The sequence below is a fragment of the Perognathus longimembris genome, chromosome 2, assembly GCF_023159225.1.
Source record: "Perognathus longimembris pacificus isolate PPM17 chromosome 2, ASM2315922v1, whole genome shotgun sequence".
NCBI lineage: Eukaryota > Metazoa > Chordata > Mammalia > Rodentia > Heteromyidae > Perognathus > Perognathus longimembris.
In genome coordinates this window covers 150,992,337-151,020,221 of record NC_063162.1, presented here as the reverse complement: position 1 = coordinate 151,020,221, position 27,885 = coordinate 150,992,337, and the positions used below count along the sequence as shown (strand labels likewise).

The window sequence follows — 27,885 nt, the reverse complement described above, 5'->3', positions numbered from 1 at the left end:
GAAACCAGCAGTGCTGAGCACAGAGGACTCACCCCTGGGCCACAGGGGTGCCCACGTGGAACACAGATGGACACGTGTGGGAAGTCACTGCACACACGCCTCTCTAGCTGCGGATCCCAGGAGACCTCCTAGGACTCAGGGCTCCAAACCCACCAAGAATCCACGCCGCTAGCGCTCCCTCTTCGTTGGTGCATGGCTTCACGTGCTAGGGGAAGTAACAGGCAAACCGAGGGGCGTTGGATCAAGGGGAATTGAACCTCGGGCATCCTCTTCAGGAGCTCTTGAACGTTTTCCTATTGTCATCCTTGTGCTGGGAACTGAGCTCAGTTAAGTCTACTCCTCACGGAGTACACAGCCCAGCTGTTTAAGTTTTAGTTTGTCTTTCAGATAGTGTCTCTTGATAACTGTGTGAGGGCTGGAGTCGGATGTAAAACTCTATTTCTCTCCTCAGAAACAGGATTAATCCCTCCAGCTGCGATTAATATACCACCATGCCCAGCTGACCTAAATAACCTACTCTTTTTCTTTTTTGGCCACTCCTGGGGCTTGGACTCAGGGCCTGAGCACTGTCCCTGGCTTCTTTTTGCTCAAGGCTGGCACTCTGCCACTTGAGCCACAGCGCCACTTCTGGCTTTTTCTATATATGTGGTGCTGGGCAATCGAACCCAGCGCCTCATGTATACGAGGCGAGCACTCTACCACGAGGCCATATTCCCAACCTACGGGGAGTCTTATCTCCTACTAACCAGCAAAAAGTCAGAAGTGGAGGTGTTGGGGAGGGAGGTCAGGAGGGGGAAAACTGGGAGAAAACAAGGAAGAGGTGACACTGTTCAAAAGGAAATGCACTCATTACCTGACCTATGTAACCGTAACCCCGGTAGATATCATCTTTACCATAATTTTTTTTTTAAAGAGAGAGGAAAAATAAACTGTGACTCAAGTGGCAGAGGGCTCGGCCTGGAGTGGAAAAGCTCCGGGACGGGACCCCGGGCCCGAGTTCAAGCCCCAGCCCTGGCACGTGGACAGGTGTGCGCACACACACGGTGTAAGGACGCTCGGACTCCCCCGTTCTGACTCTCCCAGGAGGATGGATCGGGAAGGCGAGGGCAGGGCGGGGCCTCGGTCACTCGAGCCGCACCCCACAGCCCTAAAAACCGATTCCTTTAGCCAGGAGCCACCCCGGGAAAGGCCACCGAGCGGCCCCCCTGGGGCGAGACCGCTGCCGGCCGGGCTGAGCCCCCGGGCCTGCGTCCCCGGGGCGTCTGGGGGGACGGGGGGGGGGGCTGGCGTGTCTTCCTGCCTGGCTTCATTCCCATGGACAGCAGGGGAGGAGGCATCGCCCCCCCCACCCCCCGCAAGCCCACCCGCGGCCGGGGCGCGCCCTCCACGGCAGCCGGGGTGACCCGGGCTCTGCCCTCCGGCGGCCCCTCCCGGCCTCGCCTCCCTCGTCCTCCTCGGTGGCGCGGGGGGGGGGCTGCTCTGCGGGGGCCCCCGGTGGGGAGGGGGGGTCGCGCGGCGGCCCCGGGGACGCCGGGGACGGGGCCGGGGCCGGGCGGTGGCGCCGCACGCCGCGCACTTCCTGTGCAACGCGCGCCGCCTCCCACCGCCCGCGCGCCCGCCCGCCCGGAGCCCGCGCCCGTGCCAGGCCCGCCCCCCCCGCCCCCCGCGGCGTCCCGGGAGCGCCAGGGGGCGGGGCGCCCCGCCCTCCGCGCCCCGCGGGGCTCGGGGCCGCCCGGCCGCCGCCCCGACTCGCGTCCCTCCCCGCGGCCCCGCCGCAGCCCCGCGCCCGCCCGCCCGCCCGCCCGCGCGCCCCTCCGGCCGGGGAGGAGGCGGCCCGGCCCCGGCGTCCGCCCCGGCGCGGCCCGGCCCGGCGGGCGTCTCCCGCAGCCCGCCGCCGCCCCCCGCCCGCCCCCCGCACCTGCCGGGCGCCGCACCTCGGGGAAGCCGTGGGCGGAGCCGGGCGCCAGGAAAGCGTCGCCGCGCCCGCCCGCCCGGGGCAGGGAAACTTGGTGACCGGGCCGGCCGGGGAGCTCGGCCGCGCGGGCCGCACGCGGCGCGGGCCCGGGACTCCGACCCCGCCCCCCCCGCCCCCCGGGGCCCCCCCAGGAGGGGGCAGAGCGGGCGCCCCGCGCCGGGTCCCCGCGAGGCGGCGCCGGGCCGGGCCGGGCCGGGCGAGGGGCAGAGCGCGCGCGGCTCGGGCCCCGCGGCGGCCACCGCGGGCCACGGGGATGGGAAGCGCGGCCATGGACGCCAGGAAGAAGAAGGAGGCGGGCGGCGGCCCCGGCCCGAAGCGGCGGCCGCTGCGGGTGCACATCCCGGTGAGTCGCGGCGGGCGGGCGGAGAACGCGGGCACCGCGCGCCCCCTCGGGCTCTCCGGGGGCGGGGGCGGGGGGGAGCGGGGCGCGCTCCGGGCGGCGTGGGTCGCCCGGGGTCCCGCCCGGTGCGGGTGCGGGACCGGGGCGGCGGGGGGGGGGGGGGCGCCTCGGTGCGGGGCGGCGCGCCCGGGAACCGCTCCAGCCGCCCCGTCCGTCCACCCACGGGAGCGTGCCGGGGGGCCGGGGGCCGGGGGGGCCTCCGTGGCGCTTGGGGCGCAGACTTGGGCGGCCTGGGGCGCCTCGATTCGCCCCGGGCAGCTGCGAACTTCAGCCTCGGCCACGCCAGCAGCGCGGCTGGACTTTGGCGACGCGGATCTATCGATCCACCCCGGAGCCGATCGGTCGACCGGGTCCAGCCCAGCCGGCCGGAGGGGGCGGGGCGCGGCCGTGCGCCCACCCTGCAGCCCGGTGGCCGGGCGGTCCCCACTTACCCCAAGGAAGCCCCCCCCCCCATTGGGCCGCGTGAAGATCAACCCTAAGAGGTCTACACCGCCCCCAGCTTTAGCCACTGAGACGTGGGGCAAAGTGGGGTGCACTGAGGCCCCCTCCCCCATCCTGACAGGGCTGATCCTTCCGACAGGGACAGGCAGGGGGTCCCTCCATGGCCCGCCACTCCGGAGCATTTTTCTCAGCTTTCCACCCAGAGCCCCACGAGGGGGGCAAATGGACCCCTGTTGCTCTAACGATTGTTGAGAGGAGCAGCCTGAGGTTGGGGAGCCCTTCCTCACTCTGGAAGCCCAGCGGCCTCTGGAAGCCCAGCGGCCTCCGGAAGCTGTATGGTCACTGGGAGCACTACCCAAGTACGGGGATGAGGATTCTATTTGGGGAAAAAAAAAAAAACAACCCAAAACTCCTGATCACATCGCTGACGCAAGACATTTTAAAACCATATTTGTAAATTGAAAATGAGGCGTCACTTCCAAAATCTCTAACAGGAGTCACTTGAGCCGTTGAACCACACCCGGCCCGCTTGTGCCCCCGGACCTACTTTACAGGAATACTGAAATAAAACAATTTATGATAAAGCTCTTTACAACGGAAAGTGTTATATACCATTATGGCTGTTACATACGTGTGAGCTCCTCATTTAAAAAGGGAGGAAGAAGGGAGGGAGGAGGAGAGGGGAGCGAGAGAGTGGGCAATACTTAGGAAAGCCAATTCCAAAGGTGTGTGCGCACGCACACACACGCACACTTCTAGGGCAGTGCCAGGGGAAGCAGGGGGGGGGAGGAATTCAGACCCACTGAGAGGTCTCACTGTGAGCGTGGAAAGCACAGGTTGTGGATAGGATATTCCAGCCACGCTTGGTGTGATCCGGCCCTCCGCCCAAGGTGGTACTCACTCGCGTGAGCCTTCTCAGCCGACATCCAAGACGGAAGGAGAGAGCTCTGTCTCCGCCCTCCCCCACCGTGGTGGCTGGCGGGGCCGGGGGTCTCCTCATCACTAGCTCTTTCCTGTTGGTCATCGCGTGGTGGGGGGGGAGTTAAAACCTGGCTGGAAAAGTCAGAATTCTAGGCATCGGCTAACCAATGATCCAAGGCCGTTTGGTGACCAGGGCAGACGGCAGGGTCAGGAGGGAGAGAGAGCCATGGGTCAGCTGTACAGAGAGACCGTAGACCCTGAGGGAGGGGTGCCCGCCTCTGGATGTCGGGAAAGCCGTGAAGGGAGGAAGGACAGACGTACTCCGGAAGGGACTGAGAACAGACCGGGCAGGCCTTGGAAAGGGGGGGTCGGCAGACATCATCATAACGACAAATACAAGATACCCTGTGAAAAGTGGGATTTCAGATAAAAATACAGTGTTGTCAGTAGGACTCTGCCCCGTGCAGTGTTTCGGCTATACTCTGACGGGAAATGAGCCGTCGCTTTTGTGAGGTGTCGGTTCCGTCGGTGTCCTGTGTGTTCTCACGCAGTCCTGTCTTGAACACCTGGCCCAGGGAGTGATGAACTCCCAAAGGCACGGATGTCCGCCTTAGGGAACTCTCAACCCTTAGGCCCATGCGTAAGTAAGTTCGCTTGAATTTCTCTTGGCCTCAGCTCCCCTGAGCATGGCAGCTTGCTCGGCTTAGCGTCGGGCCCCGGAATTGCTGGTCTAGCGCCCAGGGACAGCCATCCACCACGGGCGATGGTTCCAGGAGCTGGTGGCCGGGAGCCCAGTGCCCCCATTCTGGGATGCATAGTTGTGCACAGAGTCCACTGGCTGACCCTCCTGGCCTCTCTAATCCGCACAACCCCACTCGGCTGCCTGCACTGCCCGAGTTAAGCGACGGAGTCTAGGACACCACCGTGGAAAGCCACCTGGACCGGGGTCAGAGCGGCGCGAAGCGACAGAGCTCGTGCAGGGGAAGCCATGATGCTGTGCTGGAGAGCTAACCACAGACTCTGCTGGGGTGAAGGCCTGGGGGCCCATAGCGGGGACAGGAGCCGAGAAGGAAGGGCACAGCGGGACGCGTGGACTAGCCGGCGTGCCCTCGTGTCTGGGGAGCGTCGGTAGGGTCAGAAACCGCGGGTGTCAGAGTCTGGAGGTGTGGTGTAAGGGAAAGCCAGGGCTTCCCTCCCACCCATGTATTTGTGCTGAGGGCTGCACACCCACGAGAATTCACATCTGCTTCCTGGTGCCTGAGTCAGGAGACCGCGGCGTCTCGAGCATGGTTTGGATTCCAAGGAATTGCTCCGGAAACGTGTTGGGGCTGGGAAGTGTGGCCACTTGGTGGTCTCCAGTGCCATCTGGGTGACCAGCCCTCCTTGGCTGCCACCTAGCAGAACGGTGGCTTGTGGAGCTGGATGGAAAGTGGCTCCGGAGCTCCGGGCTCTGATGGGTTTGTCTGCAGCCATCTTGGTCGTCTTTCCTGTCCGGGTCCCCTGCTCCGCCTCGGGGTATCAGGGCAGCTGGGCGGTAGCAGGTCAGAGAGGCTTACAGTTGCTCGTCAGTAGCCCGGCTCGATGGCCGGGTACAGAGGGAGGGGACACGGCCCTGGGCTGGGGGATGCGTGGCCTGATCTCCTGCAGCCTAGAACCTCGCGGGCAGCGCGCTGGGGGCTGGCTGGGGCCCGGTGACCGGGGCCTGGAAAGGAGCAAGCGCTCCGGTGCTGAGCCTTGCGGCACGCCGCGTCCCGCCGCCCTGGTATGGAGGAGGAATAACAACGACACCGCGAGGGACGGGCATGCTTCTCGCTGATTCTCTGGAATCTGCCTGCCAGCCAGTGGCGGGGCCTGCAGCCGGGGGAGTAGGGAGGGCGTCGGGAAAAAGGACCGGAGCCAGGCAGGCGCTCGTGGGGACACTGAGGCAGCCAGGGTCCAGCCCTTCCCCGCCGAGGAGGACGTGGCTGACAGGCGGCGCGTGTCCTCGGCTCTCTTGGGAGAGACTGAAGTCGGAGCCCCAGCGGCGGAAGGCTGTGGAGATGTGGCTGGGCACGGGCCCGCCCGTGGCTCACGTGGCCCCTGCTGCCACGCCGCAGCCGAGAGGCCCGCCCCGTTCGTGTGGGGCGTGGCTCCGTGGCTGGGCCCCCATGACGGCGCCAGTGGACCCCAGGGAAGCACGTGGGGCCGGAGTCCCAGGGAAAGGAAAGGGGCTGATGTGTCTCAGCCTTGACCTTGACTTTGACCTTGACCTTGACCTTGGCTAGTTTGTATCTTTGGCCTTAGTTAGTTTGAGCTATCCTTTAGGCCGTGTTTTTCCCAGTGTGTTTATGAGACCAGCTTAAGAAATATGTGTTTGAAAGTATAAAATGTTAACTGTTTAAAATATAAACTCTAGGGACTGGGAATGCGGCCCAGTGGTAGAGCGCTCGCCTCGTATACCTGAAGCCCTGGGTTCCAATCCTCAGCACCACATATATAGAAAAAGCCGGAAGTGGCGCTGTGGCTCAAGTGGCAGAGTGCTAGCCTTGAGCAAAGAGAAGCCAGGGACGGTGCTCAGGCCCTGAGTTCAAGGCCCAGGACTGGCAAATACATATATCTCAGCCTAGACAAATGGAATCAGAATTTCCTAATTTTTTAAAAAAAATCTTTAAGTAGTTATAAAACTGAATGAGAACTTCTGAGAGAGACCGTGGCCCTGTGAATTTATCCAGTTCTGCACGGGGTTCTCCGCTGTAGTGGTGCTTGGAAAACGTGATTTCCATCTTCCCCGGACTGGTGCTCATCCATTTCTCCTGTGTCTGTGGGTTTTCCCTTCCTTGTGTCTGTCCACCTATCCATCATCCATCCATCATCCGTCTGTTGTCTATCATCTCCCACCCATCAGCTGTTCTTCTTTGTGTTGTCGTTGTGGGTCGTGGGTCTTGAACTCTGGGCCTGGGCGCTGTCCCCGAGCTCTTCAGCTCAAGCCTAGCGCTCTACCACTTGAACCACAGCGCCACTTCTGGTTTTTTTTTTTTTCTGGTGGTCGATTGGAGAGAAGAGTCTCACGGCGTTTCCTGCCCAGGCTGGCTTTGAACTGTGATCCTCGGATCTCAGCCTCCCGAGTAGCTAGGATGACGGGCGTGAGCCCCCGTGCCCTGCTCTCTGCACTTTTCTAACTGCCCGTGAAAAGAGATTTCCTTGGCTCCAGACTCCTCGGCGAAGGCGGGCTGCTTCTGGCTTCCACACGAAGACGAGTCCGCAGCTCGGCCCCAGCCAAGCCACGGGCGCGCGCCTGTGAGGTGACCACTGGGCGGGTTCTAGACCCAGCCCTCCCGTGTCCTGTGTTCCGTGTCTTGTGTGTAATGGCAGGACCGTCGGGAGCCGCCCGCAGGGCCGTTCTGTGTCTCTGGGCTCGCGGGTGGCCGCCCGTTCTCGGGGGGGACCCCGGGAAGGCTGAGCGGGGAGCTTGGTCGTCGCCCTGATGTCTGCTCTGCGTGTCGCTCTCCTCCACGCGTCTCCACTGGACGTGGTGGCTGCCGGGGACTTTCCCCTCCCTCCGGGCACCTTGCGGCTCTGGACTCTCCGCACGCCATCCAGGGGAGCCCCCCCCAAAACGCCAGGGGGTCTCCCACCTCTTTCTCTCGCCCCCCCTTGGTCGCTCCCACGTTTCGTCAGCATCTTTTAAACGCGGACCAAGCAGAGGCCCATAAACTGCTGAGCAGCCAGGTTGAGGCAGTCCTTCATTCGCTTGGCCGGCCAGCCGTGACCGCACCCTCGAGGGCACGGGGGCCGCGGGAGGGGGGAGCGGTGGCCCCCCTCTGTCCCCGCGGCCCAGGTGTGCATGAGTCATGAGTTGACAGGGCGGAGGAAATGGTTAACTTCTCCCCGGCTGGGCATGGCCGCCCCCCCCCCGGGGGGGGGGGGCTGGACTGCTCCTCAGTCAGAATTGCCCTCATGGCTTCCCTCCACTGCCTCCTTTGAACATAATCCCACCCCCGTTCGCTCCTTCCTGTTGGCAGGGCACCCTCTCCGCCAGGCCCACGGCTAGCCCGGGCCCAGCCCGCGCGTCTCTGGGCTTTGGGGCTTCTGCCAAAGCCTCGGTGATCCGGTGTCCTCTGGCGGGGCGGCAGAGCCGCTGATGAATGTTCTACACACACCCGTTGGCTCGCAGTCACCCCGGGCTTCCAGCCTTTTCCGAGGGGTGGAAGTCCGCCCTGCCCTCGCCGTGGGAAAGGGGGAGAGGAGGCCGCGGGAGAGGAGCGCCGTGGAAAGGGCACACTCCCCCCCCACAATGGTGGAGAGCGACGGGGTCGTAAAGGCCACGTCTGTGGCATGCCCCGTGTGGGGGGGACAAGTTGCTCCTGGGTCCTTTGTGCCCTTGGGCCGGGATCTGTGCCAGCTGTGGAAGGTGCAGAGGGGAACAGCGCGGCCGCGGACGCGTGTGCTCCCCCGAGACGGCACCAGGTCCGCAATCACCACCGCGTCGGGGCAGAGCCTTTGCGGACGGAACGGAGGCATACACTCGGGCGAGATTATGAGGACAGGCAGAGAGTCGGGCAGCGACACGGGGGGAGAAGGCCGTGTGGAAACCGAGGCAGAGAGAGTGGCGTGATACTGCCGCAAGCCAGGGAATGTGGGAAGACCAGAAGACGGGAGAGAGAAGCAAGAAGGGCAGAGGGAGGGAGAAGGGGGGCTGCCAACTCGCCCAGGGGAGCACGGTTCTGCTGTTGAAAGCCGCCCGGCTTGTGGGCTTGGGCGACGTCGACCCCAGCACCGAACTCCACCGGGCTCCCGGCCTCCGAGCCCAGGGCGGCGGCAGCCCGGAGTTACCGCGGCCATCCTCCGCGGGCCAGGCCACCGGGGAGCTCGGGGCGCCGCTGTGGACGGGGCCCGCTCTAGCCCGGCCTGACAGGGCGGGCCGGGGCGCCCTGGAGCGGCTCTGCTTCCCCCGGCCGCAGCTCCGCCTGCATTTCCTGCGAGACCTGGGTCTTTCCTGAAGCCGCCTCCTCCTCCTCCCTGGCGAGGTGGGACGGGGTGAAAGCCAAGCAGGGGGTGCAGGCCCGGCCGCAGCCCCTCCCCCGACGCCTGCCCTGGGCCGGGGTTGCGGGGACAGGTGGGGGTGGGAAGGCAGTTCCGCCCCCTCTCGGTTTCCGAGGATGGACGGGCTCCATGTGCTCACACCACCAGCCCCACCGGCAGGCCCCGGTCTTGGGTTCGAGGCCAGCCCCAGCTCCGTGTCCTGAGCCAACGGCATCGCGCCTGCTTGCGCCCGCTGTTATCAATGTTACTGATACATGACGGCTTCTCAGCTACTGTTGATGTCGCCGTTGTCGGTCTGGTTCAGGGAGGCGTTACGGAGCACTTTCGATTGGCCGGGTGTGGCTTAATATAAGCCGCCTTCCCTTGTCTCTCCAGTCGGTCTGTCCCAGGGTTGGACTTTACGCGTGAAATATGATTTCCGGTGCTGTTCGTCCTGCCATTGTACCGTAGAGAAAGAAGTCTGGCCCGGTGTTAGCGGCTCGCACCTGTCATCCTAGCTACTCAGGAGGCTGAGATCTGGGGATCGGGGTTTGAAGCCAGCCTGGGCAGGAAAGTCCACGAGATTCCTATCTCCAATAAGCGGCGCTGTGGCTCGAGTGGTAGAGCGCCAGCCTTGAGCACAAAGAGGCTCAGGGACAGCGCCCAGGCCCCGAGTTCAAGCCCCAGGACCAGCAAAACAAAAGAAAGAAAAGAAAAGAAGAGAAGCCTGGTCCTCTAAGGCTCCTGGTCATCCAACCCCGTCTGCCGAGGGAGACATCCCCCGCAACTTCCCCGCCCCCCCTGTCTAGATGCCCTGGGAGCCATCAAGGCTGACTGGGGGTCGGCGGAGACAAGGACGGGTGGGCCAGCACGTCCCGCACCATGGTGGACACCCCAAGGCCGGAGGCGCCAGTCTGCTGGCTTGCCTTTGGGGTGACCAGGGCCTGGCTGCTCTTCATTTGGCCCCTTTGCAGTTGATCTTTGTGGGTTACTCTTTGTGTGTTTTGCCAGTCCTCAGGGCCTGAGCACTGTCCCTGGCTTCTCTGTGCTCAAGGCTAGCGCTCTGCCACTTGAGCCACAGCGCCACTTCCGGCTTTTTCTGTGTATGTGGTGCTGGGGAATCGAACCCAGGGCTTCATGCGTGCTAGGCGAGCACTGTACCGCTAGGCCACATCCCCAGCCCTGTGGGTTATTCTTGACCTTCCTCATTCCGCATGCACCTGTACTGTCCTGCTCCCATCGTCGAATTCTCCTCAGCGCTTCGCGGTCCGCTGGCTGAGTACTGGAAGAATGGCGGAAGCGTGAATCGGGAGATCCCGGCTGTGGGGTTAATAGGGACTCACGTCTCTCTACATAGCCCACAGGCCCGGCCTGTGCAGCCACACTGAGCAGTCCCAGGGGACCCGGGGGTGGGGGGGACGACACGGCCCCTCCCTCCACGCAGCCGCCCTCTGACCCCTTCGCGGTGGCCACTCCCACGTGGCTCAGACCCACCGACGCGTTCGCGTTCTAGGAAGGTGACGTCCATCTATCTGACCCCCGCGTTCAGCCGGGGGCTCGGCCGGGCGGGGGCTCCGGAGCGTCCCTGCTTACCTGTCCACCCCTCGCCCAGCTGACGGGGGAGGGGGAGGACAGACCGGAAGAGCCATGGCCCGGGAAGGTCGCAGCCAGGCCCGGGAAGGTCGCAGCCATGGCCCGGGAAGGTCACAGCCAGGCCCGGGAAGGTCACAGCCAGGCCCGGGAAGGTCACAGCCAGGCCCGGGAAGGTCGCAGCCATGGCCCGGGAAGGTCACAGCCATGGCCAGGGAAGGTCGCAGGCAGGCCAGGGAAGGTCGCAGCCATGGCCCGGGAAGGTCGCAGCCATGGCCCGGGAAGGTCACAGCCATGGCCAGGGAAGGTCGCAGGCAGGCCCGGGAAGATCGCAGCCAGGCCCGGGAAGGGCTTGTGTGCAGGGAATAAAACTCAACCTCCAGACCTGCCTGCATGTACCGTGCAGTGATCTATCACTAACGTCCTGGAATAACACCGCGTCGGATCCTGGGACATGGCTTCGGCGTGCGCCCTGTGCACGCGTGTGTGTGCATTTAAGGAGGGGCGGAGACGAAGGCCCCCGTGTGACGCCAGCACCTCCAGGACGATGGTTCGTCCCAGGTCAGGCAGCCTCCGCGTGAGGAGAGGGGGCGTGCGGTGGGGTGGGCTGGGTCCCCCCGGAGCCGGGTGCCTGGTAGCATCCTGCTTTGTGCCACCCCAGATGCGTGCCGGGCTGAGGTCGTTTGCCCCTGGGGAGCGGCCAGCGTGAGGAGAACAGAGGTTGTTTGTCTCTTCCCCACGCCGCCCGTCCCGTGCCCTTGGAGGCTTCTGCAATGACCTTGGGGCTCAGGTAATAGAATATTCTCGGCTTCAAATGAGAAGAGGCTGGACGGCGGCGGTACCAAATTGGTGCCCCTGGTTCTGGTAAGGGGAGACCCCGCTCGCCTGCCGGTCCCATCAGCCCGTGCCCCTGGCCTGGCCTCCGGAGAGGACCCCCCCCCCCCGCGGTTCTGGTCCCCGCCGCACGCTCTGGCTCTGAGCGCCCCCCACCCGAGGATCACTTATACCGCTCCCCCCCCATCGCCTTCCCAGCAGGGCGAGGTCAGACAGGGAGAAGGCAGTTGGGGAAGCAGTCGCCACGAGGCCTGGAACCTTCTGTAACTGGCTGTCCTGAGGGTGTCAGCTTAGGCCGGGCAACCAGGGCTCTTCATCCCGTGTCTCTGGGGGCTGGATGCTCTGTGCAGGGGGGGGCCCTCACCCCCGGCCCGCCCAGCCCCACCCTCCCACACCCCCAGGGCTCGCTCCTGGGCTTGGCCTTTCTCTCTGCTCCCAGTCGGTTTTCTTCGTGACGGTGTTTCGTGCCTCCCGGCTAGGCACGGCTGCTTCCGAGTGGCGGCGCGTCCGTTCCTTGTCCCCCTCTCTCCGACTGACCCGCCGCCCACGACGCCCAGGCCGGTCAGGAAACGCAGAAGCCGAGCGAGGGTCGGCGGCGAGAACAGAGCCCCGGCGGCCGTTAGGGCCCAGGGCGCGGCCCGCGGCAGGCTTACGTCCAGAACAACCAGGGTGCAATAGCTAGGAGCTTTGTGGACACCGTATGTTGCAAAGAGGAAGCTCTCGGGCGCGCGATGTCGCGTGCAGTTTCTCGGGGCGTGACCCGCGTGCGCCCCTGCTTTTCTGCCTTCTCTCCTCCCGGGGAGGGGGACGTGGGCCTTTCGCTCCAGCCGGTGGACACGCAGGAGCGCACGCGGGCCGGGCGGGAGACCCGTCCTTCGGAAGCGGCCCTGGCATTGGGACTCTGGAGCGGGGAGGAAGGAACCGGAGGCCCCCGTGCGGGCCCCGCGGGGCGGGGGTGGGGGGGCGGGCGGGCGGGGCGGCCAGCACTGGAGCTGTGTCCTCACCCACGCTGAGCGCCGCGTAGCAAGTTCAAGACCCCGAAGGCTGACGATGCTGAGCCTTCCTTCATCCTTCCACTTGACCGTGATCCCTTCGGCTGTCACCATGAGGGTTGAGGGCTCCTGGGCCGGGGCGAGGCCGGGGGTGGGGTGGGGGGGAAGCCAGGGCTCTGCTCCCCCTGCGGGACCTCAGCGCTCTTGTAGCAGCCGTGGCCCCTCAGCCCCGGCAGTCCCCCCCCCCCCAGGGTTTGTCACCCGCAGGCAGCCTCCGGGGTTGTCAGGGTCCCACGGGCGAGGCCGCCTTCCGCCCCCCCCCCCCCCCCCGCGGCGGCCACGGGAGGTGCCCGGCGTGTCCCCGCTCCGTCCCCAGCCCGGGCGGCGAGGCGGGCATCCAGCCGCGCGCCGTCTGGCACCGGAGCCCACGCGCCGAACCACGGTGCCGAGCGGACAGATGGTGCGGGCGGGCGGGCGGGCGGGGGAAATGCGTGGCAAGAGCAGGGTGTTTATTTCCAGCCGAGTGCGTGTGTGCGTGTGTGTGCGCGTGTGCGCGTGCGCGCTGTGCGGCTTGGTTTATAGACACGCCGGCTGCCTCTGTGTTGCGGCCCACCCAGCTGTGGGACTGGCAGCTGGTTTTCCCCTGCGCTCTCGGAGGCGCAGGTTCCCCCAGTCTTCCCCCTGCCCCCCCCCCCCCCCCGCCTTCAGCTCTGAGCGCGCTGTCAATCCAACTGGGACATACCACTCCCCTGCCCCCCGCCCTCTACTCCGGGGGACCCCGGCGTCGCTCGCGTTCGGCCCCAGTGCCGAGTTTGCCCGGGGAAGGCCTGGTCCCCCCCCGTGGCCCTCTTCACCCGAGTCTTTATAATCCTGCTTTCTTTGGAGCCCCAAGAGCAGACGTCTTTTCCCCCTTGTGCTGGAGGAAGCCGGTTGGGCCTGGCGTCGTCGGGGCCCCATCGATCGAGCCACGGCTCCTGTCTCCCGCGTTTCCCCTTCTCTCCTCCCCTTTGCTCCGCGTTTCTCCTGCGTCGTCTCCTTCCTCTGTCCCTCCGCCCAGCCTCGGCCTTTCTCCCCTTGACTCCTGAGCGTTAGATTTCATCAGGCTGGAGAACCTGCCTCCTGACCCAGTTCCCTTCCCCGGGCGCCCCCGCCGCCCCGGCCCGGGGCCGCCGCTCAGGAAGCCGGGACGCGGGTCTCCCCGGAGCTCCGGCCCGCAGCACTGGGCAAGTGCCCAGCCCCCTGGGCGCTCAGGGACACACGGATTCTGGTGCAAGGAGGGACCCGGCTAGCGGGGGCAGAGCTAACAGTTGAGCCTGGTGGGCCGTTTCCAGAAGCTTCCACCTGTCACCCCCACCGGTGCTTGCTGCCTGGTGGAGGCTTTCTAGAACAGTCGTGATGGGAGCGCCGGGGGGGGGGGGGGGGGGGGGGCTGGCTTCCTCCTGCTGTGTCTCGCTCACCGGGCGGGCGCTCTGAACCTCAGCGCCACCACATTGGACCACATCTCACCCAAGATCGGTTGTAAGAATCAAGTGTCACACCAAGAGCCGGCCGTGCAGCAAACTTGAGGACACCATTTTTTTTTTGTTAACCATTTTAATACTTGTTACGGTTACTACGAAGGTGGTGTGCAGAGGGGTGGCAGTTACGCAAGCCAGGCGTGCAATTTTTCTGAGTTGTCTTTTGTCAGGCCCCAGTGGCTCGCTCTCGCCTATAATCCCAGCTACTCAGAAGGCTGAGATCTGAGGGCCGCAGTTCAAAGCCAGCCTGGACGGGAAAATCCATGAGACTCATCTCCAATTAACCACCCCCCCCCCCCAAAAGCCAGAAGTGGTGACCGAAGCGGCAGAGCACTAACCTTGAGGAAAAAAAACGAAAAAACAAAAACTCAGGGACCGGGGCTGGGGATATGGCCTAGTGGCAAGAGCGCTCGCCTCGTATACATGAGGCGCTGGGTTCGATTCCCCAGCACCACATAGACAGAAAACTGCCAGAAGGGGCGCTGTGGCTCAGGTGGCAGAGTGCTAGCCTTGAGCAAAAAGAAGCCAGGGACAGTGCTCAGGCCCTGAGTTCAAGCCCCAGGACTGGGGAAAAAAAAACCAACAAAAAACTCAGGGACTGCATTCAAGCCCTAGGACCAGCACACACACACACACAAAACAAACACAAAAACGTTCTCTAGTGGCGAAGCAAGACGGTGCACATTTATGACCCAGGAACTCAGGAGACGGAGGCAGGAAGATCTGAGTTCAACGACAGACCCTGAAGACCAAAACCCACAAAACAATAAAACCACCTATCTTGGCGGAAGAACCCCAGAATCAGGACTCATCATGGCCCAAGTCTGGTGAGGGCTCAGGACTTGGGGTTTTCTGTAGATTAACCAAACTCCAGTCAGTGGGTCCCCCCTCCCCCGGCTCACTGCTTCCCGAGCCTCGCGTGGTGATGGAGCTAGGGTGTAACTAACATCACCGGGCCCCCGAGAGCTCGCCTTCCGGGCGGGCGGGCACACACGCCGTCTCTCGGGGCCCATCTGGCGGTGTGGGCGTGGTTCTGGGCCGGCGCCCGGCCTGTTCTGCGCTCCGCACTCCCGTCTCTGCCCACGGTCTCCCCCCCCCCCCCGCCCCTCCCGCCTGCCCACCTTGTCCTTATGGTGCAGCCACGCGCACCTGTCCTGTCTCTTCTGGGGAAGAGCATGCCAGGGGCTGCCCGAGGAGCGGCGCGTGGCCCGTGTGAGCTGGGTGCGCGTGCGAGCGGAGGGGGACCGTGGAGATAGACACTCCCAGGTCCCGGGTTTGCTAAACAGCAGCGTAAGGCCTCGATGTGGTTTACAGCGATGTGAATGGCAGCCGTGGGGGGGGGGGAGGGGGGAGGGGGAGGGGGGGGAGCCTTCCTCTCTCTGATCCGGGCCACGTGCTGTTGCAGAGGAAAGCCGGGGGGTGGGTAGACGGAAGCCCGGGCTCGGCATGGGGGGGGGGATGCAGGAAGCCGTGGGGGAGGGGAGGGGCTGAGGACCGGACCCCCGATCCCGGCCGGCTCCTCCGGGCTGAAAAGCCGGGTGGGTGGGTGACACTAGTCGGGTGACATCACGTGGGCGGTCCCGTCGTGGGCCACGTCTAGACCCACCGACCAACTGCCACGGATAAGAAGTGTTCCCGTTACGAATATGAAAAAATAGCCCTAAGAACCATTTCTTTTTTTTTTTTTTTTGGTGTGCCAGTGCCAGAGCTTGCACGTAGGACCTGGGTGCCGCCCCTGAGCTTCGTGCTCAAGGTTGGTGTTGGTTCTACTACTCGGGCCACGGCTCTCCTTCTGGATTCTCGGTGGCTAACGGGAGGTAGGAGTCGCAGACTTTCCTTCCCGAGCAAGCGTCAAACCCGTTCACAGGTGACGATCTCTTAAGCTAGGATGACAGGTTTGCGCGCCAGCACCTGGCTTCCCGAGAACCGTGTCTAACCCTTCCTTCCTTCCTTCCTTTTTTTGAGGCCCTGAGGTTTGAACTCAGATCCCTGGGCTTGCTAGGCAGGTGCCCTTCCATTGGAGCCATCCTCTAGTCCCTCCCCCTTTGTTTTTAGGCTGGGGCTGGCCTCTTGACCCGTGGCCTCCTGCGCAGCTGGAATGACAGATGTCTGGGCTGCAGCTGGATTATTGAGTGAGATGGAAGCGTCTCACTGATTTCCCCCCCTCGGGCTGGCCTTGAGTCGCAGCCCCTCTACTTCTCAAGTAGCTGGGATTACAGGTGTGAACCACCGTACAGGCCTACACGGGCAGATGGTAGACACACCAATTATTTCATTCCTAGGCCTATAATTCGGACGCCGCCCTCCCCCTCTGTTTCCCTTCTCTTTTCTGGGTTCTTGCTGCGCAAACCCAGCTGCTGCCTTTCTTCCTTCTTCAAGAGCTCACGCCCGCGGGACCCATACTCTACGCACCCACAGCTGGAAATCACGCTGGGCACTAGTGGTTCACGCCTGTAGTCCTAGCTACTCCAGGAGGCTGAGATGAGGATTGGGGATCTAGGCGAGCCTGGGCAGGAAAGTCCATGAGACTCCTATCTCCAATGAACCATCAAAAAGGTGGAAGTGGAGCTGTGGCTCAAGTGGTCAAGCGCCAGCCTTGAGTGAAAAGCTCGGGGACAGCGCCCAGGCCCCAAGACCCCGCACGCTTGCGGAACAGTTGAAGGGAAGTCGTCACCGTGGCAATGTCCCGGAGCTTCGGGAGCGGAGGACTCGCGGCCTTAGACGTGAGGTTGGTAAGGGGCCACTCACGGCCCGCGGGCTTGGCAGGGGAGCTGGGACTCGGTGCAGCCTCTGCGCGCGCGTGGGTTCGGCGGCACCGGCGGACGGTCGCGGAGGCCAGGCCTCCTTCCAGACGTGGGAGACGAGGTCGACAGGCTCCCCGCTCACCTTGGGAGGCTGCTGCACACAGCCCTGCCCAGAGCCACGTCCTCCAGCCTGGCCGGGACAGGAGGCCCCGCTCCCTTGTCTTTCTGGCAAGACTGGGGTTCAAACTCGGGTCCTGGCATTTGCTAGGTGGGCATCCATCCTACCGCGGAGCCACGCCTCCGGCGCTTTTGCGCACCGGTGGTTCTTGAGATGGGGACTTGCTTCCTGTGCTGGTGCGTAGCTGGGCCAAGACCTTCCCACTTTTGCTTCCCACCGTAGCCGGGACGGGAGGTGTGTGTCACCGAGCCCGGCTTCTACCACGGAGATGGGGTCTCTCAGACTTTTCCGCTGGGACCGGCTTGAAACTCTGGCCCTCCCGATCTCAGCCTGTCGTGTAGATGGGTTTGCAGGCGTGAGCCACCTGCCCGGCCCGGCCCTCCTCTAGCCAGCCCACTTGGGGTGTTGTGTTTGAGGGGTGCCGAAAGGAAGTGGCACGCGTTTCCCAGAAGGGAACAGCGGAGTGAGATGTCTAGAAGCATCTATGGCGGCCGCCCTCTCCCAGCAGACCTCAGCGTCCACAGAGCCTTAGGAAGCTGGCCAGTGCCACGGCCTCTGGAGAGACCGAGACTCAGAACGGGGCCCGGGGCCGGGCCGGGCTCAGCGGCGGGGGGCACGCATCCCGGGCACGGGCCCTGGCCCCCGCGGGCGGCAGCCCGACCCCCACGCCCCCCCGACCCAAGGCACCCGGCCCGCCCGGGCCCGCTGCCATGCCGGGGCCTCGGTCGGTGTCAGGAGCGGGCAGGCGGGTTCCAGAAAAGGGGAAGCTGCCTGGCAAAAGCAGAAGCCGCAGAAGCGCTAGAGGATGCCGCGGGGGGTGGGGGGGGGGGGGACTCGCCGGGAGCAGCGCCCCCCCCCCCCCGCCCCATGCACCACCGTGACAACAGGAAGCCGCCCGGCTCCGCCGCGCTGGGCGTGGGCCGCTCCCGCGTGTCCTGACCGCTGAGCTCCGCCCGTGCCCAGCTCTGGGCGTGTTTGCTTTTCCCTGCTTCCCTACCGGGGCATGAAAGGAAAGCTGGGGGCCCGGGGGGGGTCTTGGCACGAGGGTGTGTGCGCCGGGGTGCCGGAGGCCGGACCCGAAGGCCTGGCCGGGGCCGGGTGCGGGATGGCCGCCGGGGCCCTGGGCCGTGGAGGCGGGCCCCAGAGCCGGGCCACCCCGGCGGCTCACGGCGCCGTCCTAGCCGCTCAGCGGCTGGAGATCTGAGGATTCTTGTTCAGAGCCCGCTCCGGCAGCAGAGCGGTTCCCGAGGCTCTTCCCGCCAATCACCGGCCCAAAACGGGAGCCGTGGCTCGAGTGGCAGAGGACCAGCCCTGGGCGAAAAAGCCCAGGCCCAGCGTCCACACCCCGAGCTCGAGCCCTGAAACAACAGGTCAGCCGTGCCGGAAATCACCAGCTGTCTCCTTCTGTGCTGTCAGAGTCGCCTTCCAGGGAGCCCCCCAGCCCCTGGGGGGGGCGGGGGAGGGGGTGCTGGGCCTCGCACACCCCGTGAGGACGCAGGGGACACTCGGTGACTCGAGCTGGCGTCCCCGCTCCGCGGCGCTCTGGCTCCTCCCTCCCTGCGGACGCGGAGGCCCGGCCGCCCGAGCCCGGGGCCGGGGCGGTGGTCTGGTGTGAAGGACGGAAGCCCCAGGGGTTGGAAATCCAGAGAGACTTGGGGTTCCTTGTGTCCGTGTGCCCCACGGGGCAGCGATGTCCCCGAACCCCGCCGCGGCGGGAGTCTGACGCGGCGCGGCTCTTCCGAGGTGAACCGGGAGCGCTCCCCGGACGCCTGGGGTTCGCTGCGTTCTGTGATCCCCTCCCCCCCCCACCCCCCCCCCCCCCCGTGGCGCGGGAGGCTCCGCGAGCGTCAGCAGAGCCATCCGATCCCCTTGTCCCCGGCAGAACCCCCAGGCTGGCGTCACTCCCTCCAGACACTGGACACCTGTGTTCTGCCTCTCCGTCGGGGTCCTGGGGCCCCAGGCACCGTGGGAGCGAGAGCCGCGGTCCCCACGCCTGCGGCCCAGCAGAGCCGTGCGCGCAGCTCGGGGTGATCCAGAAACCCGCACGGCTCGAACCCGGAGGACCTGAGTGGAGCCCACCCGGAAGGTGTGCCCCCCCAAGAGAGAGAGAGGGAGGGGCGTCCTGCCCCAGCACTTCAGAATCTAGGACCTCACCTGAGAGGGGGACCCCTGCCGATGTAGTGAGCTCTACCGTGTGGAGCCGCGGCACCCCTTCCCGTTTCCCAGTGGTGAACTGGAGATGAGAGTCTCGCAGGCTAGGCTGGCTTTGAACCGGGATCCCCAGATCTCGGGCTTCTGAGTCGCTGGGATGACGGGCCCCCCACCTGCGGGCGGCGCCTGGCTCCATGGAGCTTCCCTATCGCCGGCACGGGAGGCGAACGCCAGCAGGGTTTCGGTTCCTTTCGCCTCCGGTGCGTCGCGGTCCCCTCCCTTGAGACGCAGAGACGGGCGGAAGCTTGGGGAAACGGAGGCATGAAGAACCTTGACCGTGGGCCTCCCCAGCTTTCCAGAGCGCCGTGGGGAAGAGGGCCATCGCAGTCAGCACGACAGGCGTGCCGGGGCAGCACGCACAGCCAGCTGGACACTTCTTCCGGAACGTTCGTCAGGAATCCTGCTCCCCAAGGCAGAGGGAGCGCCCCGTTCCTCCCCGGCCCGGCAGGTTTGGAGCCTGCGGTTTCCAGCAAGGCCTGTTATTTATTCCAGGATCACACACGACCTCCTAAACAGCAATTCGCTTTTACGCAGAACGCCCTGCCAAGGTGCCGGGAGGAGGAACCGTGGGAGCAAGCGGCATGGAGCCCGGGCCTGCCCGGACCCGGGGCCTCGCGGGGAACCCGGGCCTGCCGGAACCCGCTCTGTGCAGACCAGCCACTTCCAACCCCGCCTCCCTCCGCAGAGGGCAGAAGGGGCCTGCCCTGTTGGTCTCCCCAGCCGTAAAGATCAGATTCAAGATGGCGCGCGCGCGCGCGGACGTTCGTGTTCGAAGCTGTCCCCCGCGTGGTGTTCTCGTTTCCGGACGGATCGGAGGGTGGGCGTTTTCGTTTCTGGGTAGATCAGAAGGTGTATTGCTGTTTGCCTTCGTCTGCCGGCGCTGCTAGCAGGAAGTAGCTGAGGCCAGGGAGTTCATAAACAATAGAAGCCTGGGAAACCCAAGGGGTGGGGCACGACGTGGCCCCGCCCTGTGCCCTGACCGACGCCCGTTGTGGCTCCTGGCTTAGGACCGCGGCTTCCCTCAAAGACCCGGATGCGTTCGCTGCACCCCAGAACCCGTCCGCTCTCGTCTCTTCCTCCCCGGGCGGGCCTGGACTCGGCACGCGCAGATGGCAAACGGCGTCGGTGGAGCAGAAGCGGTCACGCGGCTTCTTGGGGTCCGTTTCGGCAGTGTGGGATTTGAACTGGAGGACCTCACGCTGGCTGGGCCGGACGCACGCCTGGCCCCGTGCTCCGCTCTTGGCTTGCTTTTCAGGTAGACTCTCCGGTCTCGTCCGGTGCCTGCCCGAAGCACGCTCCGATCGGCTCCTTCGGGCCCCGGGCCAGGCGTCGTAGACGCGGCAGAACTCCATTCGTTCCCTTTGCAACTCCAGCCCGAGTCCCCACTCTGCCCCGCGGGCCTGCCTTCATTCGGGGGGGGGGGGGGCGTTGGAGGAACGAGATCCAGGGAACCCTTGGGAAGGCCATCAAGTGACGAGGTGCGAAGAAACGGCTTCCCTAGTAGCGGACGCGTCCACGCGGGCAGCGTCCCCCGGGGGCCGGGGCGGAACCGGGCGCCCACAGCGTCCCCGTCCATCCCGCAGGCCCCTTTCCACTCCGCTCCCGCGCTGCAAGCGGGTGGAGCGCACGTCCGTGGTTTGGATTGGTTTGTTTGTTGGTCCCAGGGCTCCACCTCGGGGGGGCCGGGCGCAGTCCCCGATTCTGTCTTGCTCGAGGCTCGCGCTCCCCCACTGGAGTCCCCAGCTCCGCTCCTGGCTTTGTTTGTTCTTTCCTACCCGGTCTGGCTTTGAACCCCGAGCCTCAGATCTCCGCTTCCTGAGTGGTGAGGATGGCAGGCGGGAGCCGCCGGCTGACGTTCGTTTTAACCAGCCATTTGGAAACACAAGAGAGGCCCCAGGGCGGTGGGTGAGTGGCATGGGTGCCCTGAGCCCTGAGCACCGTCAGGCCGCGTGGCCAGGGAGCTGCCCCCTCCTCCAGCCATCCCCCCCCCCCGGGGGAGGGTGACCTGACTCAGACCGCAGAGCCTGGGTGGGTGCGGGTGGGGCTGGGGGAGGGACCCTGGAGTGGAGGGAGGGCTGGAGGGAGGGCTGGGGGAGGGGCCCTGGAGTGGAGGGAGGGCTGGGGGAGGGGCCCTGGAGTGGAGGGAGGGCTGGGGGAGGGGTCCTGGAGTGGAGGGAGGGCTGGGGGAGGGGTCCTGGAGTGGAGGGAGGGCTGGGGGAGGGGCCCAGGAGTGGAGGGAGGGCTGGGGGAGGGGCCCTGGAGTGGAGGGAGGGCTGGGAGAGGGGCCCTGGAGTGGAGGGAGGGCTGGGGGAGGGGCCCTGGAGTGGGGGGAGGGCTGGGGGAGGGGCCCTGGAGTGGAGGGAGGTCTGGGGGAGGGGCCCTGGAGTGGAGGGAGGGCTGGGGGAGGGGTCCTGGAGTGGAGGGAGGGCTGGGGGAGGGGCCCTGGAGTGGAGGGAGGGCTGGGGGAGGGGCCACCTCAGGACCAGGCGAGTCGGGCTCCCAGAGGCAGGAGCTTGGCTTCAGGGAGCCCAGAGCCCGCACGCCCACCCTACCATGCTGCCTTCCTCGGGAACCTGCCTGCCCACCCTACCGTCCCATCGTCTCCTCTCCCCCGCCCATCCCCAGAACACACCGGAACACGTGTAGCCATGAGCGAGACTGTCCCGTGCCTCAGGGCCTTTGCACTTGCTTTCTCCCTGCCTGGAGTCCAAGCTGCCCGCGTCCCTTCCTAGGTGTAGATCCCAAGCCCCGGAGCCAGTGCGGAAGGAAAAGACAGACGCACCCCGCAGTGTCCTCGTGACGCCTATGCGTTTGCTGTAGGTCTTATCAGAGTTGAAGGATCTCATCGAGGACGCTACCAGAACGCAGTCTTGGTGGCTGGCACTGTCCGCTCCGTGCTGGCCGCACCTGGTCCAGTCGTGGGTGCTTGATTGAACTCCTTGGAGAATACACACGCGGGTGCCAGCCACACTGACAAGAGGCTAAGTGCTCCTCAGAGAGGAGAGGGTACCCGGGAAGCGGACCCGCACTGGAGAGCCTGCAGCCGGTTCTGTGGGAGCAGCCGGGGCACCCCAGGACTGACCCTTCCAGTCTGCACACTCCGTGGTGTCTGGGCCCGTGCCCAGCTCGGCCAACCCGCTTTCTGTCTGCAGACTTCCCTGGGAACGGAATTACAAGGCGGAGGGGGGGGTGGTTGCTTCCGGCGACTTCTTTACTCATACGACGTGTTAAAGGTTCATTCAGGTTTTAGCACGTGTCTGTTCTTGGTTCCTTGCGTGTGGTCAGGACTGGGGCTTGAACTCGGGGCCCCATACTTGCACTTGGCCTTTTCTGCTCCAGGCTGGTGCTCTGCCGTTCAGGCCACGCTTCCACTTTGGGCTTCCTGCTGCTTAACGGGCGATGTGATAAGAGTCTCAGACCTTTTGCCTGGGCCGACGTGGAGCTGCAGTCCTCAGATCTGAGCCACCCGAGTAGCTAAGGGTTCTGGGTGTGTTAGCCACCAGTGCCCGGCTTCCCGTGTGAATAATATTCCGCCGGCTGCACGTGCCACGTTTGATTTATTCCTCCATGAGGATGGACCTTTGGGTCGCCTCCACCTTCGGGCTATTATTCATAATGCCCATAAACACGGGTGTGAAGTTTCTGAGAGGAAATGTGTGTTCATTTCCCATGGCTATCCGCCCAGAAGGGGAGCGTCTGGGGGCCTGTGATAACCCCCCTACACCTTTGAGGAAACCTCCCATTTCCCAAATGTGCCGAACCCCTTGACATCGCCGCCAGCGCACGCGTGTGCAGGGCTCCAGTTTCTCCGTCACGGCCGTCCTCACGGGAAATGGGCTTTGATTTACGTTTCCCTGCGGACTGACAGTGTCAGGCCTCTTCCTGTGGCACGTCCTCTCTGGAGAACGCCTCTCACGGCGCGTCGTCCGTTCGCTCTCTTTGTGTGGCCCTGGGGCTTGAACTCACACTTGTGAGCTCAATACTTGGATAGATGCCTGTACGCGTGGAAGGCTGGGTGGATGGATGGATGGATGAGTGGATGGATGGATGGAAGGATGGATGGGTGGGTGGATGGATGGAAGGATGGGTGGATGGATGGATGAGTGGATGGATGGATGGATGGATGGATGGAGTTAGTCATTAAAAAACAAGAGAGACCGTGGTCCTGCCATGATGTTTTATTAACCTCAAAAGTGGTCCACGCCCGCGATCCTCAGAACTCGGGACGCTGAGATCTGAGGATCGAGGGTCAAAGCACTTGGCTTGCGCCGGGAAGGCCGTAGAAATCTTATCCCCGGTTAATCGTCAAAAAGTCCGAAGCGGTCGAGTGCAATCAGGCTCAGGCCCCCCCCCGCCCCCCCCCCCCCAAACAGTGCTACTTGCTGAAGAGCCGGCTTGATGGAGAGAAGACAGAGTGGTGGTTCCTGTTTCTGAGTCCTCCTCCCGTGGGGATGTGCTGGGTGGGGGCTGGGACCCGTCGGCCCCCCGGGGGGGCGGTGTGGAATCTCCCCCCCCCCCCCCCCCCCCCGCAGTCCTTACCTTACCTTGGTAAGCACAGATTCCTCCCTCTCACTCGGTGATTAGGGCAGATTTCCGCCCCCTGATGGAGCCGGAGGGAGGGAGGGAGGGGCGGATGGGAGGGAACTTCCTCCTCACCAGCCGGCTGGCAAACGTGCAGAGGAAATGGGAGGAAGGAGTGGATGTGGAAGTGGAAAGGGGGAGGGAGGGGGAGGGACGGGCGTGGGCAGGACAGTGCGGGGGGGGGGGGGGGGGGGGAGTGGCGATGCCCACCGCGCACCCCATCTGAGGAGGTGGGGTCCTCCCTCCGCCTCGGGGTGACGGGGGAGATGGAGCGCGCTGTACCAACGCCGTTCCGTCGTCCTGGGCAAAGCCCACTGGCGGCTCACCCGGCGGGCGGGCGGGTGGCCGGGCGGGCGGCCGGGCTTTGTCACCTTTATTCCTAGGCAGCTGGGGGGCAGGGAAGGGGGCGCGCAGGTCTCAGGGAGCACAAGGAAGGGTGACCTCGAATTAGGGCCGCTGCTCTGTGGCGCTGCTGGCTGAGCCTCCACCTACGCCGTGTGTTCCGAGGGAAATGTCCACTGAGCACACACTGTAGCCTAGAGGAAGCGCACGGTGGCCGTTTGGCCCTGGGGTTAAAGGTGATGAGTATTTACCACACCATCAACATACTGTCTTCATTTTGGTTTGGTTTGTTTTGTTTTTGCCAGTCCTGGGCCTTGGACTCAGGGCCTGAGCACTGTCCCTGGCTTCTTTGTGCTCAAGGCTAGCACTCTGCCACTTGAGCCACAGCGCCACTTCTGGCCGTTTTCTGTATATGTGGTGCTGGGGAATCGAACCTAGGGCCTCGTGTATCCGAGGCAGGCACTCTTGCCACTGGGCTATATCCCCAGCCCAACATACTGTCTTGAGAGGTCACTGACGAGACGGAGCACACACTCAGCTTTTTTTTTTAATGCCGGTACGAGGGCTTGAACTCAGGGCCTGGCGCTGCCCCTTAGCTTTCAGCTCCACGGCTGGCGCGTGGCTCTTTGGGGGTCCGTTGGAGACGAGGGGCTCACAGACGCCGGGGTCCTTGGGTCTCAGCCTCCCGGGCCGCTGGGACGGCAGGCGTGGCCCCGGGCGCCCGGCTCGCGGGCTCGGTAACCGGAGGATGAATGCTCCGGGGCGCGAGCCGGGCCGCGTTTGTTGGGGAGACGCGGGGCGTGGCGTTGTATTTGAGTCCGGGGCTGGCTGTCAGGGGCCCCCCACCATCGAGCCATTCAGACGGTCGGGGAGGTCGGGGGGCGGAGGGAGGGCGGGGGGCGGAGGGAGGGCTTCCGCCCGGCCAGCAGTCCTGCAGGTGGCTAGCTCCGCGTCCTGTGCCCACCGGGGCGCCGCCGCTCACCCGCCCAGGACAGCCCTCGCTTTTTGTTTTCCTTTTTCCTATTTTTTTTTTTTAATTTCTTTCCTCCAACACACATCCTTCGTAGGACTTGAACCCAGGCCCTTTCGCTTACCAGGCACGGGTTCTGCGGGGCGTGCGACCCCCCCCCAGCCCTTTGGCTTCCATGTTTAAATAGGGTCTGCCTGAGTTGGCACGGGGGGGGGGTGTTGGGGGGGCCCTGGGGGCGGGCGGGCCGGGAGGCCTGGGGTCTGCGGGCCGGGTCACCGGCGGCGGGGCGGCGGAGGTGGCTCCAGCTGCGGGGCCGGTCACGCCGCGTCCTGGAACTCCCACGCCGGGAGGCCGGCAAAGTGGAGCAGAACGCAGCCTGCGCCCAGACCTTTGCCCCCGGCCGGTTATGAAAGCCGCGGCCGCGCGGCTGCGTTCAAAGCCGGGGACGTTATAAATACTCCGGGCGAGGGGCCGGTGGGGGGCGCCCCCCCCAGAGGGCCAAGTCCAGGCCCCGCTCCTCTTAAAGGGGAAGCGCAGGCTCCTCCCCCCCCCTTGTGAATCAGGCCTCCCTGCTTCCTGTCCCCTGACCCCGCCGGGGGAGGGGGGGGGAGACATGGCTGCCCCTCGGGAGTGTTTCAGCTCCAGACGCCGGATCTGGTGGCTGGAAGGTGGGGTCCCCAGAGGTTCACACTGTCTCCCCAGGTGGGCACTGGGGCGCGGGTCTGTGTGTCCAGTCCTGGGAGGAAGGTGGCAGAGCCGGGCTGAGGAAGGGGCGGGGAGTCGGCGTGGACGGGGCGGGGCTGCCCGGCCCGCCCTCCGCCCGCTCCGTCTCCGACGTGCGGGACAGACGGACAGTGCCGCTCGTGGCGGGCGCCCCTCGACGGTGCGGACGCGGCAGCGCCTGTTCGGAAGGCCGAGTCCTGGGTCGCGGCGGCTCCGGCTCGTTCACACCGTCCAGGCCTCGGCCCGAGGGCCGGCGTGTGCTCGGTGGTTCTTGGAAAAAGTGACTGCCGTGGGATTCCTTTACAACAAAAGCGGGAGACAGGTTTTTCCTGTCCCCGGCTTCCTCCTCTCCACCGCGGGGTGGGCGCGGCGAGGGGGGCGGTGGCCCGTGTGACAAGACGGGCCCGACGGGCCGGGAGCCGCACCTGCCGGCCGCCCAGGCTGGGCTTCTCCCCGCAGGGGCCCGACGGGGCGGCTGGGGTTTGAACCCGCGGAGCAGGAGGCAGTGCGAAGGACCCGGGACGACCCGGCCCCCCACGGCACCCCGGGGGCAGTTTCCGGTGGGCGGTTAAGCGGGGAGTCTGGCGTTAGCAGCCCCGGCCTGGCTTCCCCCCTCCCCCCCCCCCCCGTCCCCTTCCAGACCACTGAAAAGGGAGACCTAGCTGCTTGGAGGCTTCCAGAACCTTCCAGAGCCTCGGCAGTGAGTTGAGCTCAAAAGGGGGAGACATACTAACATCTCACGGGGCATGTGCCTCAGCCTCGTTTCTTTCATGAAGGTCTTTCGTACAGCTTTCATCCACAACAGCCCCCTTCCTTCTAGAAGCTTCTTTGACGGCGGCTGGATGCCCCAGGCCAAGGGGCTGCTCTGTCCACTCCAACTTGTTTGTTCCCGGCGTCCACCGCTTCCTCTGCGGCCGGGGCTAGCGTCCACAGGTTGGGGGGGGTCTCTCTTCGTGTCCCCATTACGAGTCTGAAGGAAGACGAGGAACGGGGGCTCCCAGGGCCTGGGTGCCCTGCCGGAGCGAGCGCAGGCCTCTCCCAGACCGCCGCTCCTCCCCCGGGGGCCGGAGCTGAGCCCCGGGCCGACCCAGCAGCCAGCGGACGTGCCGGGAGCTGGGCCCCGGGCCCCGGGGGACCCCTCGTCACCGGGGCTCTGCTCAGCGGGGCGGGGCGAGGAGGGAGGGTGGGGGGGGCTGCTCCTGGCCCTGGACGGTCACCCCCTCTGCCGCTGGCTGCCCCGCCGGGGACCTGCCCGCCCCCTCCGCGGAGCCGCTCTGCAGCCCCTCGAAGTCACCGCGGTGACGAGTTAGGCGATTTCGTGACCCGGCCACGTGACTCGATCCGAGCACCCGCGACAGCTTCCCGTCGCGCGGTGTACCCCGACGGGGACAGCGCGGCGTATTCTTGTTCCAAACGACACAAACAATAAGCAGACCAAGCCGAAGATGCGAACAGCACCAACGCGTACACGAAGGGGGGCCGTCAGAGCCGTGGGGTGCGTGCGGGGCGTTGCAGAGCCGGGCTGTTGGGGGGAGGGCCGGGGGGGGGCTCAGCCTCTTGGGAAGCTTGGCAGCTCGGCCCTCTGAGCCTCAGCCCCCCCCCCCCAACGCATCAAACAGACGGTGAGGCCTGGGAATGTGGCCTCGCGGTGGAGCGCTCGCCTCGTGTGCATGAGGCCCTGGGTTCGAGTCCCCAGCACCACCTAGATAGAAAACGGCCGGAAGGGGCGCTGTGGCTCAAGTGGCAGAGTGCTAGCCTTGAGCGGGAAGAAGCCAGGGATGGTGCTCAGGCCGTGAGTTCAAGTCCCAGGACTGGCAAAAAAAAAAAAAAAAGAAAAGAAAAAAGACCGTGACCTGTTTACCTGCTCCGCAGACTGAGATGGCCGATGGGAAAGCACCCCGCACCACAGATGCAGTGGGGGCGCCCCGGGAAACGATGCCCTCCCCCCACACACAGCTTGTTCCGAATCATGGCAGAGGCTCTTCGGGCCCTGATGGGGTTGCGAATCTGCGGGCTGGGTCTCCTTCCAGCGCTGTCCAGAAGATGGACAGGCTCAGAACCCACGGGGGGGGGGGGAAGCTGACGGGTGTCCGTGGGCCGTGGGGTGGGAGTCGGGCGCACCCCGGACTCCCGGGGAGAGGGCGCCCATCGCCCGAAGCCAAGCCCGGCCAAGCAGGCTTTCCCTCCACCCCCCCCCCCGCCACGTCTTGTTTGTGTGTTTGGAATAAAGCACACAGAAAATGAAACAAGAGCAGCTCCCCCCCCCGCCCCCTTCCCCCCCCCAGCAGGGCTAGTGTGAGAGCCAGCGGGGGACATGTTGAGATTGGCCGCATCTCGGGGGGGCCCCCTCCCCGGGGCCAGCCACGAGACCTCAGCCCTCCGCGCTGTGCTAAGCTTCGCATTTATTCTAGTGCTTCCCTCTGGTTCTAGAATAATCCTCCGTGTCCCAAGTCGACTCGGGATTC

At 65.2% G+C, this 27,885-nt stretch overlaps 1 protein-coding gene across 2 annotated transcripts in view; it reads left to right on the top strand.

Moving 5' to 3' along the window:
- Positions 1-2,259: 2,259 nt before the first annotated feature.
- The window catches only part of Prkag2 (protein kinase AMP-activated non-catalytic subunit gamma 2), a 152,368-nt gene continuing 126,742 nt past the window's right edge, over positions 2,260-27,885 (top strand). For both annotated transcript variants that reach the window (XM_048340494.1, XM_048340493.1), the window contains exon 1: positions 2,260-2,318. The gene's annotated coding sequence lies outside the window, so the exon portion shown is untranslated. The remainder of the gene's footprint in view (positions 2,319-27,885) is intronic.